General features: G+C 45.5%; 1 long non-coding RNA gene across 5 annotated transcripts; it reads right to left on the reverse strand.

Moving 5' to 3' along the window:
- Positions 1–3449: 3449 nt before the first annotated feature.
- On the reverse strand, positions 3450–14418 carry LOC131758084 (uncharacterized). Of its 5 annotated transcripts, none has more exons than XR_010838115.1 (6): positions 14271–14418; positions 12423–12525; positions 12162–12221; positions 8408–8580; positions 7442–7503; positions 3450–3680 (listed from the first exon to the last, which is right to left on the reverse strand). It is a non-coding gene; the product is annotated as an uncharacterized lncRNA (long non-coding RNA). The 5 variants fall into 5 exon arrangements; XR_010838113.1 differs by having other exon boundaries at positions 7442–7500; positions 12417–12525; XR_010838109.1 differs by having other exon boundaries at positions 12417–12525.
- Between the last annotated feature and the right edge of the window lie 565 nt (positions 14419–14983).

Below are 14983 nucleotides of genomic sequence, written 5' to 3' on the forward strand. Positions count from 1 at the left end.
GCAATGACACTAATTAGGTCAGCGTGGCTTAGAAGCCCATCCTGGGATGAGAACTAGGGAAGGGGCCCACAGACAGAGCTGCAAAGCCCATACCTGGACCGCAGCAATGGGAGCAGGCACAACTGGTGAGGTAGGTCAGCAGACAACCCAGCAGGGGTCTGCTCCAGTCGCTGCACGGCAGCCTAGGAGTCCCAGAACTTACATTTCTCCCCCAGATCCTCCCTGATCCACGCAAGGACCTGATCCATGCAGTTAGAACCTGATCTCTCAGAGAAATGTCTGTACCCGGGCTAGAATATAAGCACCATAAGGGCAGAGGTTTTAATGTGTCCTGTTCACTTTCTTTTTTAAAATTAATTAATTAATTTATTTATTTATTTAGGCTGTGCTGGGTCTTTTTGCGGCACGCAGGACCTTTGTTGTGGCATGCGGGCTTCTTATTGCGGCATGCATGTGGGATCTAGTTCCCCAACCAAGGATCGAACCCGGGCCTCCTGCATTGGGAGTGCAGAGTTTTACCCACTGGACCACCAGGGAAGTCCCTATCCTGTTCACTTTCTTAACCCCAGAAGCTAGAATAATGCTTGGCACCACAGGAGGCACTCAGATACTTGGGACGTCAAATGATGAAATTCAACTTCTCCATTCTATGCCTTCCTGGAAGGGGAAGGGGCACAGGATGGCAGCCGGGGAATGAAGCGCACAGGAGAGAGGATCAGAATAGAATCTCCGAAAGCAGCCCTGAGGCATATTTGTGGGCATTGGTCTACCCAGTTTCTGGGCCCTGGACGTGGTTATGGGGCAGCGTACAAGCCCTGATCTTGGAGCCTGGTAGACACCGTTCACTAGATGCAAAGCCTGTCTACTCAGCATTGACAGGCCTAGGTTCACTATCTCTTTGGTCTCGTGATTCCTGGCTACCTTGTAGCCTCTCTGAGTCTTCATTTGTTTATTAGTAAATAGATCACAGTTTATTTAGAAGATCAAATGATATAACATATTAAATACTTCCTTGTATGTACTATGTACAAGCTGTTCTATAAATAGTTATTGACTCTTGCAAAACATGGGGTTGGATTTTGTGCTGTTTTCTGGTGGGTAAATTGGGAATAGGGTAGAATTGTAACTATGTAATTTACTACAGGCCTCGGATTCTTAGAGGAGATGGAATTGACTGGTATAATTACCATTTCTCACACAAGAATAGCCCTGCCTTCACCTGGGTCCTTTTTTTAAAAAAAAATTATTTATTTATTTATTTTTGACTGTGTTGGGTCTTCGTCTGGTGCGTGCGGACTTTCTCTAGTTGTGGCGAGCGGGGGGCTACTCTTCATGGCGGTGCGCGGGCTTCTCGTTGCGGTGGCTGCTCTTGTTGCAGAGCACGGGCTCTAGATGCGTGGGCTTCAGTAGTTGTGGCTCATGGGCTTAGTTGCTCTGCAGCATGTGGGATCTTCCCGGACAAGGGCTCGAACCCGTGTCCCCTGCATTGGCAGGCAGATTCTTAACCACTGCGCCACCTGGGAAGGCCCTCTCAGATCCTTTTCAGACCTGCATTCCCACCTCTCCTGCTTCCACAGCCCCGCCACCTCTTCCTCTTCTGCTCTAGTTTTGATGCCCTGCCCCCAACTCTCCCAGGACTTCCCCCCTCACCCGGCCCCCTCATCCTACACTGACTTGAGAAAGAATGGCTCCCAGGCCCTCTTCCCCCAGAGACTCTCCCTCGCTCCTTCCCACCCTCCCCTAGTTTGGCCTCATAGGGCCGACAGTTTGTGTTTGAGAATCAACCCTCCACTCTGGATGTCCCATTATCTACCTTCAGCCGTCAGGGACACAGTCTCCAATCAACAAAATGAAAGGCAAGCGGGAGCCCCACAGGGACCGACTGAAAGGCAGCTGGTGGTGAGAGTGCAGGCCTCCCTCACTCGCCCAGTGACGGCTCCCCTCCTGGCCACCAGCCTCACCCTGGGGGATTAGGTCTGGACTCCACCCCAAGCGACAGGGCCTGGGGCCTCCCTGCCAGTGGGGCTTCCTCCCTGAAGGGACTCACAAAGGCTCCCTCACCAGGGGTAACTGCAGGACCGAGCTTGGCTGACAGAATCCTTTGGCAGAAAAATGGCGTCTGAGTCAGCCCTCAGAAATAATGAACCCTCAGGATATTTCCTGGAGCACTGAAGTGGGTTGAAGGCCGAAGATGCAGGCAGTGATGAAGCATTCGTCTTCTGAAGGTGAGGGAGAGAATACTGGGGCACTCAGGGCCCTCCCAGCTCTCTGCGCCTCAAGATTCTTCTCTCAGAGGCAGGCAGAAGGCCCTTATTTCCTTAGAGACTCTTCCTAGAGGCCTGTTTTCATTTAGGGGCTTTTCAGAACGTGAGTCAGGCAGCAAACAAAGAAGAAGAGTTGCTGTTTGCTGCTAAGTGTGGTACCAAGTGCTCAGAGGAGCTACAGGTGAAATCTGAGACCCAGAGCAGGCCTCGGGGGTAGAGAAGTGAGATAGGAAAACACATTAAATTAGATAGTCTGTTGGTCATACATTCGTACATCCAGTGTGAGAAGAGAAAAGGCATTTTCTTGAGCCTAAGCAGATTATTGTACACATTTAGGCCAGGAGCTCAAAGACTTGCTAGGATAATAATGCTGCCCGTGATTTACATTGGTTCTTCCTTCGAAGAAGCCTTCAGAGCTCCCTGCCAATGTTTCAGTGACACTTGGTCAGATTCTCCTCTTTCATTTCCCTCCTTTCCAAGACCAAAATTTCTCATCCTCGTTTCACAACCAGGAAGGTTAAGAAACAGGCCACTGGCCGGCCTGCCAGGCAACCGGGCCCACATCTACACAGACTCAAAGGCGCAGCCACTGGCACCTCCACTGTCATGCACACAATGAATCCATTGAGTTTTTAATTGTTAAGCGCACTCTTAGAAGAGGCATATTCCAAAGAGAATCAGAGAATTAGAGAATGAGAGACATCACACTGGGCCTTACTGTCAACACATATGACACTGGTGTACTGTATTAGGATGCCGTAGGCGCTAGCTCTAGTGTCAACAAACTTTTTAATAAAGAGCCAAATAATAAATAGGAAATATTTTAGCCTTTGTGGGCCAAATATTATCTCTGCTGCATATTCTTCTTTCTTTAACACAAAAAGTTGTGTTAAAATACACATAACATAAAATTCACCATCTTCTCAAGGGGGAAAGATACTCTCTTCAAAAAATGATGTTGGGAAAACTGGATAACCACGTGCAAAAGAATGATGTTGGATCCTTCCCTTACACCATATACAAAAATGAACTCAAAATGGGTTAAAAACCTAAATATAAGACTCCAAACTATAAAATCCTTAGAAGAAAACATAAGGGAAAGCTTCATGACATTGGACTTGCAATGACTTCTTGGATATAACACCAAAAGTACAGGCAACAAAAGCAACAGTACACAAGTGGAACTACATCAAACCTAAAAACTTTTATACATCAAAGAACACAATCAGGGCTTCCCTGGTGGCGCAGTGGTTGAGAGTCCGCCTGCCGATGCGGGGGACGTGGGTTCGTGCACCGGTCCGGGAAGATCCCACGTGCCGCAGAGCGGCTGGGCCCGTGAGCCATGACCGCTGAGCCTGTGCGTCTGGAACCTGTGCTCCGCGACGGGAGAGGCCACAGCGGTGAGAGGCCCGCGTACTGCAAAAAAAAAAAAAAAAAAAAAAAAAGAACACAATCAACAGATTAAAATGCAACCTATGAAGTGGGAGAAAATATTTGCAAGTCACATATCATCTGATACCCAGGGTATATAAAGAGCTGCTAGAATTCAACAACAAAAAAATCAAATAACCCAATTAAAAATAGGCAAAGGGCTTGAATAGACATTTCTCCAAAGATGATATATAAGTGGCCAACAAGCATATGAAAAAATGTTCAACATCACTAATTATCAGAGAAATGGAAATAAAAGGCACAGTGAGATATCACCTCACACTCATTACGGTGACGGTCCAGGTCACCGTCAAAAAAAACCCCAGAAAATATCAAATGTTGGTGAGGAGGTGGAGAAACTGGAGCCATTGTGCAACCACTGTGTTGGTACAATTTCAAAATAGATGTAACTACTATGGAAAACAGTGTGGTGTTTAAAAAAAAAGTTTAAAATAGATCCAGAAATCTCATTTTTGGATATATATCCAAAAAAAATTGAAGCAAGATCTCAAAGAGATATTTGCACACCCATGTTGATAGCAGCACTACTCACAATAGCCAAGAGATGGAAGCTTAAGTGGTTAAGTAAATTGTATGTTATGTCTTTTTACCACAGTTTAAAAAAATAATAATTTAAAGGCCCAGCCAGAAAAAAAAAGTTACCATCTTAACCATCTTAAGCGTACAACTTAGTGTGCGTGTGCATCCATGCACGTGTGTGTTTAACAGCCTTTAAAAATGTAAAAAATGGGCTTCCTTGGTGGCGCAGTGGTTAAGAATCTGCCTGCCAATGCAGGGGACAAGGGTTCGAGCCCTGGTCCAGGAAGATCCCATATGCCGCGGAGCAACTAAGCCTGTGCACCACAACTACTGAGCCTGCGCTCTAGATCCCGTGAGCCACAACTGCTGAGCCCATGTGCCACAACCACTGAAGCCCGCGTGCCTAGAGCCCGTGCTCTGCAACAAGAGAAGCCACTGCAATGAGAAGCCCGTGCACCGCAACGGAGAGTAGCCCCCACTCGTCACAACTAGAGAAAGCCCGCGTGCAGCAACGAAGACCCAACACAGCCAAAAAAATTAAATTAAAAAAAAAAAAAAAAAGTAAAAAGCCATTCCCAGTGTGCAGGCCTTACAAAAACAGGCTATGACTAGATTTGACCCATAGGGCATAGTTTGCTGACCCCCATGCTAGATCAATATACACAAGACCTAGATTTGGTAAAATGTAAAGGCTTTAATCCAGGACAAAGGAAAATCATCATATACATGAGACAGTAGTATGGTTGTTAAGACTGGTGCTTCAGTCAGACTTTTAGCTCTGCCACATACCGGGAATATAATCTTGGACAAGTTACTTACCCTCCTTATCTTCAGTTAGTTCATCAGTAAATTGGGGTGATAACTGAACTTTCCTTGTAGAGTTGTTGTGAGGATTAAATGAGATAATACATTGTAAGCACTTGGCATAGTGCTGGGCACATAGGAAGATCACAGTAAACTTTGGTCTCTGTACACGTTATGAATAAAGGAATCGTGAGAAAGACATCCAGTTAACTGCACTGTCAAGATTGAAACCATTGGAATTCCAAGATGCAGCAGTGGTCCAATATTTTTGCTCAGCCTGGAAAGTCTCTGGATGCATGTGGGCTACAAGAACTGACTGCAGGCTGTATTGTTACGGACCAGGGTTCTTGGACTTCCTTAATCAATAGAAATTGATAAGAGGCCAGACAAGAAATTCAGGCAAGGCTTTATTGGGACTCCTGCTGCGGCAGGAGCGAGTGAAAACAAGTAACAGGTTCCCTGGCTCAGTCCCCGAGTGGGGGGCCGAGCTAGCTCCTTACATGGGGTGAGGGTAGGGGTGTGTCCAGGGGTCGGGCTGGAGGCATGGCTTAGGTGGTTTGTCCACCTCTCTGGTGGTGTTGAGTGCAGGGGGACTGAGCAGTACCTGCTTTTTCTCCCTACACCGTTTTCACTCACGGTTCTTCAGAAGTGGCAGTTGGGGTTTTGGTCTTTTTGTATTTTAACAGTAAACTTTAGGGGACTTCCCTGGTGGTGCAGTGGTGAAGAGTCCTCCTGTCAATGCAGGGGACACGGGTTCGAGCCCTGGTCCGGGAAGATCCCACATGCCGCGGAGCAGCTAACCCCATGCACCACAACTACTGAGCCCGTGTGCCACAACTACTGAAGCCCGCGTGCCTACAGCCCATGCTCCACAACAAGAGAAGCCACTGCAAAGAGAAGCCTGCCCACGACAATGAAGAGCAGCCCCCGCTCGCTGCAACTAGAAGAAAGCCCATGCACAGCAGCAAAGACCCACCGCAGCCAAAAATAAATAAATTTCTAAAAAATAAATAAATAAATAAATAAACTTTATTTTTTTAAAGTATTTTTGTTAAATTAATTTATTTTTGGCTGCATTGAGTCTTCATTGCTGCGTGTGGACTATCTCTAGTTGCAGCGAGCAGGGGCTACTCTTTGTTGCGGTGCATGGGCTTCTTGTATCTTATTGTCCATAATTTGCCCTAACTTTGCATGCACGCAGTTATTTTTAGTCCCTCATAGTTTCTTTGTAGTTTGTTGCTTGAGGAGACATTTGTCCAGGTGCAAGCACTGCAGCAGAGGGCCCCAGGTCCCAGCCTGTCTTAGTATGGTCCCATCACCCTGCGGCTCCTGGGTGGGAAGCCAGGCCCCCTTGAGTTCACTGATGGTGCCGTTTGAACCCTTCCAATTTGGCCCCCTGCTTCCCCTGCCTTTTGGCCTCAAGCTTTAATGCAGGTGACAGGCTGCCCACCCACCTCCCCCACAGCGTTTCCCATCCAGGCAGGAGAAGTGGAGGCAACCGCTTGGTCAGGAGGGACAGGTGATGAAGGGCGTCACAAGATAGAGAACCTGGGGCTCAACGGATGGAGCCAAAGCCTCGGAGGCCAAGCCAACCACACACAACGCGCTGAGGGCAGCTCTTCTTTGCTCCAATGTGTGTGACAGTTGGCCACGGGGCCAGGAACAGAGACTGATCGGTGCACACCCTGGCTCCTTAGCAGGCATCAGAGAAATTAAGGACAGGGATGAGGATCCTGACCTACCCCTCAAAACAGCCTCCTAACTCCCAACTGTTCCGCCATGTTGTCAGCAGCCTCCCCTGGAGGCCCTCTGCGTACACAGCCCCGTGGGAATCAGTGGGAAGTTAAATGGGAAAATAAGACAGGGCTCGGCCCTGGCCGTAGAGGGCTCACGTTGATCCACACAACACGAGCTAGCACGGGACGACGGTGCTGGCTCCGGACTGGTACGTGAACGCTTCCAAAGCAAAGAGGCGGAGGAGTGGGGATGTGCTCCTTCCGCCTCACCTCCAGCAGCTGCTCCTCAGGGGTCACTGTGGCCCTGCCTTAAAGGGCACCAACAGGCCAGGAGGCGGGTAGGGATCCTTTGTTTTTAGCAGAAAAACAACCACAATCAGATTTCAAGGCTTTGAGTCTCCACCCTCTCCTTCCAGTCTTTTCCAAATAGCTGCATGAACAGGGGAGGTGGCCACAGGCCCCCAGCACGTAGGGCAGGAACCTCTCCGAGCTCCCACCCAGCTCCTGCTGCCCAGGCCTGGGAGCAGCCCTGGCTAGGAATCTGTAGGAGCCAGTGAGGACCAAGCCTGGGTGGTTCTGACACCAAGATCCACACGGGGAACTCAACCAAGAACAAAAGGAGCAAACAAGATCAATTTCCTCCCACAGGAGACAGAATCTTCATACCAGTGTTCTATCCTGGGCTGGGACTCCACCCTCTTTAGGAGACCTCTCCTTTTTCCTTCCTCCTGAAAAAAAGGAGAGAAGCCCCTGCCCATGTGCACTGAAACCCCTCTAGGTGACAGCAACAAATGCTTTATGAATTACTTCTCCCAGGGTGAGCTAGTTTCAAAACTCAAGTTAGGATAACAAGGGCCTACGGTATAGCACAGGGAACTATATTCAATATCTTGTAATAACCTATAATGGAAAAGAATCTGAAAAAGAATATATATATGTCTATGTATAAGTGAATCACTTTGCTGTACACCTGAAACTAACACACCATTGTAAATCAACTATACTTCAATAAAAAATAAAGTAAAATAAATGGAATGTCATTAAGCAATAAAAAATAAAAACTGGAGTTAGGGTGGAAGGAACCTTTAAAATGAATAAGTAGGGCTTCCCTGGTGGCGCACTGGTTGAGAATCCGCCTGCCGATGCGGGGGACGAGGGTTCGTGCCCCGGTCCGGGAAGATCCCACGTGCCGCGGAGCGGCTGGGCCGGTGAGCCGTGGCCGCTGAGCCTGCGCGTCCGGAGCCCGTGCTCCGCAACGGGAGAGGCCACAACAGTGAGAGGCCCGCGAACCGCAAAAACAAACAAACAAACAAAAAAAGGAATGAGTAATGTATATTAATAACATTGTAATAACTAGGCTTATCTTGGTGATCATTCATAATGTATCAAATCACTGTTATATACCTGAAACTAATATAATATTGTATGTCAATTATAATACAATAATTAAAAACATTTTAATTAAAAAATAAAGACATGGGCCTTTAGAGACTAAAAGTCACACACCTCAGGAATGGTGCCCTCTTTAACCCCAGGCACTGGGGGCAGAGGTGTGGGCAGTAAGGTGTGTTCAGACAGGGACCACGCCTAAGACCAAAGTGTCACTTGCACTTTTAACTGCAGCCTCCCCACCTTGGGTTAGTTGTTCCACAAGCCGTGGCATCACCAGCAGCCCTTCAGTTGGCATCTGCAGTCATGCTGACCCCGGGCGTTATTCAGGCTTTATGAGATTCTAGGACCAGGCATCAAACCTCCAAGGGCTGGAGCCACGCAGGCACACCCAGTTCAGCAGAAAGCAGCCAAAGCTAATAAAGGAAGATATATTTTAGAAGTCATGTCCCGCGAATTTGGCTCCCTCCGACTGCAGATCCAGCCAGCTCTGACCAAGACCAAGATAAAAATTTGCATTATTTTGCATTTTAAACAATCTACTAGTCTTTCACAGAGTGCTGATTGATGAGTGACAATTAACTCAAGTAATCACTTGTAAATTGCCAATAATTGCTATCATTTCAAATACGGGTTTTTTTCCTTCTTCATTTTCTCCTCTCTGCTCTCTGTCTCTGTTTTTAAACCAACATGTGTTTATTGACCTTCTTTAGACAAGGTGGGCTAGGAGCCACAGGGCATAAAAAGATACACCAGGGCTTCCCTGGTGGCGCAGTGGTTGAGAGTCCGCCTGCCGATGCAGGGGACGCGGGTTCGTGCCCCGGTCCGGGAGGATCACACACATGCCGCGGAGCGGCTGGGCCCGTGAGCCATGGCCGCTGAGCCTGCGCGTCCGGAGCCTGCGCTCCGCGACGGGAGAGGCCACGACAGCAAAAGGCCTGCGTACCTCAAAAAAAAAAAAAAAAAGATACACCAGCCAAATGTTTGCATTTGGGAGATTCCTAGTCTGGCTTAGGGAAGTAACATGGTACACACAGGGAGAAAAACCAAATGTCCAGAGTGCTGTGTGATGAATGCTAGCCCTGAAAAGGGCAGCGTTACACTGGATGTTCAAGCGAGTTTGATTTTCAGTTGTTGGGGGTTGTCAACGACTTTTGTTTCCAAGGAGGGGCTTTCCTTTACATCAGTGGTTCCCAAACTTGAAAGTCTATGAGTTAGTGACAAAAATTCTATGAAAAAGGTGTTCTATTGGCCAAAAACATTTGGAAGACATGCAGGTTTCTTTTTATGTAATTGAGATGCAAGTGACATATAATGTTGTGTAAGTTTCCGTTACTGCTGAGCATCTCAGAGGCTTCAAGAGCCAAAGTACATTACGAATCAGTTCAACACGGTGTAGGCAGCAGGTCCCAGATCTGACTTTGAAATAGTCCCTCCTCCCTGCCCCTTTGCCCACAACAAGTACATGTTAGCATCTTTCTAGACGTTATGGTTCCAGAGAGGCTAAATGTTCTAACTCTGTTTAGAAAGCCGAAAAAAGATTTAAGCCTCATTCTCTCTATGAACTTTCCCCTCAAAGTTCAGCACATACTGATCCCTCTTTCCCCAGATCTCCAAAAGCACTTCAGTGCCACCAATTTAGCACCCAACCTTCATGCGTTTCCTGCCTGTTTATACAGTCCCATACCACATACCATCCAACTCGCACAGAATATATAGCAAATGCTCACTCATGAGGAATTACCTGGTAATTAAATACACTTCGACATCATGGATAAAAGCAGACCCTGGACTCAGGAGGCCAGAGTTCAGATACTGGTTCTGGCTTATTGACTGTGTGACCTTGGGAAAGTTACTTAACCTCTCTGGACTTTTTTGGGGTACTTCATGAGGTTGCTGTGAGCATTAAACTAAAGTGCCCAGCACACAGTCAACATTTAATCAATGTTAGCTATTTTTGTTACTAGTCCTAAATGTGCTGTGCACTTGGTCACCAAGCGAAGGAGAGAGCCTGGCCAGTGCATGGAGATCTAGATTTCAAGGGCAGCCCATAATGCTGGCCCCAAACACAGCGATATTGTTTGTTCATCTCTCCTAAGATCTTAAAGCACTTTAAAATCTCAACTTATTACTTTTCACAGGAGTTCCTTGACATAAGTTGGAATCCAATATAACCACCCTACGGAGGGGTTAATGACCTGCTCAAGGTTACTTGCCAGGGTCAACCACAGGCTAGAAATAGAAATTGGCTCCACGATCGCCTCTTTGCCTCACTAGCTTCCTCCCATTGTGGTTTTGACAAAGATAAAATACGCAGGAGTGATGTAGCAACTGGAGTGAAGGTCAAAGAACAGCATCTGTGTTTAGCACAGCCTTGATGATGCTTTTGTTCCTTCGTCCTCCCACAAGCAGGCTGATATATCCAGCAACCTCCTGTCCCTCTCGAAGCACTCAAAATAGTATTCCCTGACCTCCATTCACCAGGATATTCCAGAGAGAGGGAGTGAGGGTGCGCCACGTGGAAGGGCTGCCATGCAGAAAGAGGCTCCCTGACCTCAGACCTTTTTGCATCAACACATCCTTCTCATCACCTTGGCTGCCTCCACCAACACTGCAGTCACACTGGCTCCTTGGGAGGAACCCACAGTTCCCTTGCTGCTGCCATAAGCAAGAAAAATTCTCTGCAGCCCATCCCCTGCCCGAGCATCCTGGGACCACGTTGGCAACAGCCCTACTTATGACTGCAAAAGCACTTAGGTTCAGCAAAAAGCAAAACAGAAAACTCAGAAAACCATACAGCAAAGTCACTGAGAAAACTCTTCCCGGATGTTTGTGTTAATGTGTGTGTGTGTGTGGTGTGTGTGTTGTCAAACCCCTCCCTGCCCACCCTCTCCGGTTACTCACAGCTCCTTGTTTTTACGATTCCAACAGTTAATAATTTATGGAGTACCATACTGCATTGAGTCTCCCATGACCACCTACATTGTTCCCACCCCAGGGAGTTTACTGCCTAAGTCAATGGGACAGACTGGGTAAGTAAGTCACAGGTGACCAGTAAGGGACAGGTGACCTAAGTTGGGGCTCCTGGCTTCACCAAGGGTTGGGATAGGTAATATGAGGAGGTGACAGAGGACAATGGAAGAGTCTGGTCTGCCTAACTTAGCAGTGGTAGTGACACGAAAGCAGGTGGGAGGGATGCCAGGAAAGTAGAAAAGTATAAACAATGAATCCCTGATCAAGCTGTCAGGCAACCTCTGTTGTCACAAAACATGCCTGGAGTGGCTTCCTGAGAACCCAAACTTGGGCTCTTGAAGAGCAGGATGCATAAAGAGGTCAGAGTGCAGTCTAGCCTGAGACCGAGGCCATGAGCACTGCGGGTTCTATTCTTGATCGCCCGCTTATTATCTGGGGCACCAGATATTACCTGGGAACTGGTCAGCCGCTTCCTTCATAGAAACCTTTTGTTCAGGAATTTTGCTTGCAGAGCTTTATGTCTGCTCTTTATTGCTCGTTACACAGAGAATTTCAAGGTATATCTTCTTCTGGGTCTCTGCCCTCTAACAGCTTACAAAATAAGGCAGAGTAGATAAGACATGTACACAATGCTGCTTTTGTGGGGGAATGAACTGGAATGCTGCTCTGGAGCCATTTTTGCAAAAGTATGCACCCCTAGAACAGTGTTCCAAAGTCTCTTTTTAACACGGATAGTTAATATTCATATCAAATAGTAAAAGCTGTTTGCATTTGGAGACATTTTCAATACCTTCCCATATACCTTATTTCATCTAATTATAGATACCATCAATAGAAGATGCACTTTCATTTTTGTATACCAGCAAGAAAGAAAAAACAAAAAACTTCTATTGATTGAAAAATGCATCTTGATTTCAGAGATATTAACATGTGAAAAAATGTGCATCTTAGAATTGATACATTAGGCTTAAAGGAATCTCATTTTCCTCAGCTTCTTGCCATATGTCAGAGAAAAGCACCTTACCTTCTCTGCAAATCCTATGTGAGGCCAGCCTGCTTTACGGTTAATATCACCGAAGAAAATCTAAGAGGAAGGAAAGGAAGGGGAAAAGATGGATTTAACGTTTATACGGATGAGATCCTGTATGGATAAGCATGTCTATTTATCCCACCTCTGCTTCCTGGGTCTGCTAAATAATTGAGCTCAGCATTAATGGAAAGGGATCTGGGGAGGGGGAAGGATGTGCCTTCTAGACCCGTTTTGTACGAAAGGATTTACCTGTACCTAAGGCAGCACACGGGCTGTGCTACGGGAATGGTTCCGGCAGTAGAACTGGATGAAAGCTTTGTAGAAAAGGCATTTGATCTGAGCTTGAAGCATCTCAAGACTGAAAATACAAGAAGACAGGAAGACAGGCAGCATGGCTGGGTGCTTATGCCACCTCCTAAGTGACAGCAGACAGTGGGCAACAAAGCTGGAGAAAGAGGAAGGCATGCGAACAAACGGTTAAGGATTTTGGACCTTCTTAGGCTGGCAGTGGGCCACCATAAGGTTTTTGAGCTTGGGAATAATTGATATAAAATAGCATTTTGGTTGGGGGGGTACAGCACTTCAGGAAAAAACCCCACAGAATTTCAAGATGACAAATTTGCAGTTCTGTGTATAGTAAACTCAATGGGAAAAGGTAAAAGTTGAAAGGACTAATGAAAATAAAAACTTTTTTTTTTTTTTTTTTTTTTTTTTTTGTGGTACACGGGCCTCTCACTGTTGTGGCCTCTCCCGTTGCGGAGCACAGGCTCCGGGCGCACAGGCTCAGCGGCCATGGCTCACGGGCCCAGCCGCTCCGTGGCATGTGGGATCTTCCCGGACCGGGGCACGATCCCGTGTCCCCTGCATCGGCAGGCGGACTCTCAACCACTGCGCCACCAGGGAAGCCAAAAACTAATATTTTTTAAATTTATTTTTTTACTAGTTGATTTACAATGTTGTGTTAATTTCTGCTGCACAGCAAAGTGACTCAGTTATACGCATATATACGTTATTTTTTTAAATGTTCTTTTCCACTACGGTTTATCCCAGGACATTGAATATGGTTCCCTTTGCTATAGAGTTGGACATTGTTGTTTATGCATTCTTTATGTAATAGTTTGCATCCACTAACCCCAGACTCCCAGTCCATCCCTCCCCCACACAACCTCTCCTTTGGCAACTACAAGTCTGTTCTCTGTGTCTGTGAGTCTCTTTCTGAAAACTAACATTTATTGAGTGCACTATTGACAGAAACAGCAAACTAAAGGAAAGAGCTATTTTGAGACAGCAGTGGTAGAGATCATTGGTTTGGAGGATAAATTTGAGATAATAGAAAAACTAGCCATGAAGTGAATTGGAGTCATAGAAATGATGCTGGGGAAAGAAAGGATGTCAATCAGATTTGGGAATCGTTTTCATAGAGGTGCAAGGTGAGTCAGGGGGTTCTGAAGTCATAGGAAAAGGTGATATTTAGAATGTAGACGCTCCCCAACTTAGAAATGAGGCGCTCCAGAAAAATGTGTTTGAATTCCAGGAAGCTTTGTCCCCTAGAGGAAAACACATAAATGTTGGTTGGAGTTCCACACATGTCAAATGCCTAAATTACTCATAATTTGGTTAAAATATTGGGGGAGGGGGGAGAAAAAGAAAAGGCGATATTTAGAAGGGGGGCACTTTAGGACCTCAATTAAGAAATTGTTTGTTCAGAAATAGACTCACAGACATAGAAAACAAACTTATGGTTACCAGAGGGGAAAGGGGGAGGAGGGATAAACTAGGAGTTTGGGTTAGCAAATACAAACTACTATATATAAAAGAGATAAACAAAATAAACAACAAGGACCTACTATATAGCACAGGGAACTATATTCAATATCTTGTAGTAACCTATAATGGAAAAGAATCTGAGAAGGAGTGTATGTGTATACACACACACACACACACACACACACACACACACACTCTTTGCTGTGTACCAGAAATATAACATTGGAAATCAACTATACTTCAACTTAGAAAAAAAGAAATCGTTTTTTAAATTAGAAAATATTTGAAATATGCAGAGTAGTACAGAGAACAATGTAATACACACCTTGTACCTACCTCCCAGATATTTCAATTGTCAGTCTTTTGATATATTTGCTTCAGATTCATTTTTTACATTTTCTCCTAGAGAAAAACCAAACACAGATAAAACTGAGATCACCCTCACTCCTTCTCTCCGTCCCTGGAGGTAAGTACTATTCTCCTATTGCTCTGCGGCCCTTCTAATTATTTTTGTACTCTTACGACATAGGGAGACAGACAAAAATATTATGTTAGATGTTTTAAGTTATTTATATACATGATGTAATAACATACATGTTCTTTTGCAATTTTCATTTCAATCAATATTCATATTATGTTTTGGAAAATCATCCATAATTATATATAATTATGGGTATATATATGACTCATATATAGAAATTATGTATAATTATATATAATAATGGAACACATTCATTTAACTTCTATGTAGTCTGCCATTATAATGACTATGTCATGAATTATTTCTCCATTTTTTCTAGTTTTAACTATTATAAACAATGCTGCAATGAACATCGAAGTATGCGTTCAAAGTATATGTTGTGCACTTGCCCCAGACTTCCTGAGGGATATATATTGAGAAGTAGAATCCTAGGTTGTAGGACATAAACATTTCTAGCAGATATTGCCAAACTGCTTTCTAAATATATGTATTAAACTCTATATCTCCACTAATACTTGGTATTGCCAGACTTTAAAATGTTTGCTCATCTAATGGCATAAATTGGTGT

Source organism: Kogia breviceps, chromosome 1 (genome assembly GCF_026419965.1).
Source record: "Kogia breviceps isolate mKogBre1 chromosome 1, mKogBre1 haplotype 1, whole genome shotgun sequence".
Lineage (NCBI taxonomy): Eukaryota > Metazoa > Chordata > Mammalia > Artiodactyla > Physeteridae > Kogia > Kogia breviceps.